We start from the raw sequence: 2,612 nt of genomic DNA, 5'->3' as shown, positions 1-2,612 counted from the left end.
CGGTACTCCGAAAAATACCCGAAACACTCTGGAACCATTCCGGTGTCCGAATATAACCTTCCAATATATCAATATTTACCTCTCGACCATTTCGAGACTCCTGGTCATGTCCGTGATCTCATCCGGGACTCCGAACAACCTTCGGTCACCAAAACACATAACTCATATAATACATATCGTCATCAAACGTTAAGCGTGCGGACCCTACGGGTTCAAGAACTATGTAGACATGAACGAGACACCTCCGGTCAATAACCAATAGCGGAACCTAGATGCTCATATTTGTTCCCACATATTGTACGAAGATCTTTATAGGTCAAACCGCAATGTCAACATACGTTATTCCCTTTGTCATCGGTATGTTACTTGCCCGAGATTCGATCGTCGGTATCTTCATACCTAGTTCAATCTCATTGCCAGCAAGTCTCTTTACTCATTCCGTAGTACATCATCCCGCAACTAACTCATTAGTCACATTACTTGCAAGTCTTCATATGATGTGCATTATCGAGAGGGCCTAGAGATACCTCTCCGATACTCGGAGTGACAAATCCTAATCTTGATCTATGCCAACCCAAAAAACACCTTCAGAGATACCAGTAGAGCATCTTTATAATCACCCAGTTACGTTATGACGTCTGATAGCACACAAGGCATTCCTCCGGTGTCTGGGAGTTGCATAATCTCATAGTCGCAGGAATATATATATGACATGAAGAAAGTAGTAGCAATAAAACTGAACGATCAGTATGCTAAGCTAATGGATGGGTCTTGTCCATCACATCATTCCACTAATGATGTGACCCCATTTATCAAATGACAACTCATGTCCATGGCTAGGAAACTTAACCATTTTTGATCAACGAGCTAGTCTAGTAGAGGCATACTAGGGACACGGTGTTTTGTCTATGTATTCACACATGTATCAAGTTTCTGGTTAATACAATTCTAGTATGAATAATAAACATTTATCATGAATAAGGAAATATAAAATAACAACTTCATTATTGCTTCTAGGGCATGTTTCCTTCAAAATCAAGATGCGAGACCTCCCTCAAAATTGTAGGAATCTGCATAAGAGAGGGGCGAGTTGTACCTGCCGGGAAAGACACATAAGACGTGGAAGAAAAGCAGAAGCACGAGACGTTGATTCTACCAGGGCTGCCATAGCGAGTCGCGTCGGGTGCCTCTCGTGATGAACAACCGCATCACTGCTACCCATCCCCTTGCCGAAGCTTGCATCGATCTATCGGTCTTTCACCGCAGAAGATCCCAGCGTGGTGTGCAACCGAACCGAATGAGGCAATCGAGGCATCCCCGCGCCGTCACCCGGCGAGGCCCTGGCTGAACCCAGTTCAGTTGCCGTGGGATCTGTAGCTCTGACTTGAGTCGCGACCCAGGTCGGTCGTCCATGGGAATAGCCGTCACGTGAGGGGAAGGGTTGGAGGCGTGCGTCCTTGGATAGAAAACGATGGCTTTACCATGTAGGGGAGGCTGCTACGGGCTCGTTTGGCCCAATTAACGTGAGAGGCCCAAAAAAGGCACCAGAGCAGCGGCCCAGGGCGGTCGCGATCGTTTACAGCGAGCGATTAGGTATGATTCATAGCAAATCGGATGGCCAAACATGCTAAAAATCAACGATCCAATGGTTATAAATGCTAATTGCCTGAGAGTGCAAGAAAAATGCTCAGTTATAATATATCCAAATTGCTGAATTTTATATGTGTATAATGAACAATCATGTGTATAGTGGAATTCCGTTGGTTGACGGACAAGTAGTGAACAAGAACAACCACTAATTGTCTGTGTGTGCAGTTTCTTTGTGTGCGCAAGCGTAAACAAAACAAGTAATAGTGAACATTGGGCCGAAATTTAAATGAAAAACTCGGTGTTTGCAGTCACTGTGTGTTTTTTAAATCCTATTTGTATCGTTGAACTTAAACTGATGTATTTTCGGGTTTAGGGTAGTTATAAGTGTCAAAGTTATTCCGTGTTGTTGAATGTTTTTACCCGAGCTTCTACCTGAAAGTCATGAGTTTATTCCTAAATTACTTTGTTCACAAAATAGGGTTGCTCATTGTTTACACTACAAAAAAAGACACATCCGTGACATTTTGGGCCGAACGAATTTTTTTCCTGTCATACATATGACACTTCTATGATGATAATTGTGAGAAAACCCGGTATCGTCATAGATGTGTTGGACTCCTACTTCTATGACAAAAAATCATGACAGAAAAAGGGTTTTCATCCTGGGCGGGTCGGAGACGCAACTGCATGACATTCTTTGGGCCATCCATGACGGAAAAAACCGTGGTAGAAGCGAGAGCGAGAAAAATTTCGAGGAGTTCCTGGTTACGGTGGGCGGTCGGGGGCCGAGCGATGCACGTTTCTCTCGTACAGGTACGCGCGTGTGTGCGAGGCGTTGGCTCTAACTGAACCCGGGCGAGGCATTGGGCTCTAACTGAACCCGAGCGATTGCACTGCAGGCTACGCGTTACTAAATCCGAGCGATCGATCGATGGCTGTTAACTAAACCCGATCAAGCGATTCCTTCACTACTGCTGCTAATCGAAGCCAATTGATGATGCCTCTCTGGATGAACAGTAAGC

The sequence above is a fragment of the Triticum dicoccoides genome, chromosome 3B (genome assembly GCF_002162155.2).
Source record: "Triticum dicoccoides isolate Atlit2015 ecotype Zavitan chromosome 3B, WEW_v2.0, whole genome shotgun sequence".
NCBI lineage: Eukaryota > Viridiplantae > Streptophyta > Magnoliopsida > Poales > Poaceae > Triticum > Triticum dicoccoides.
This window is presented reverse-complemented; position numbering follows the sequence as displayed.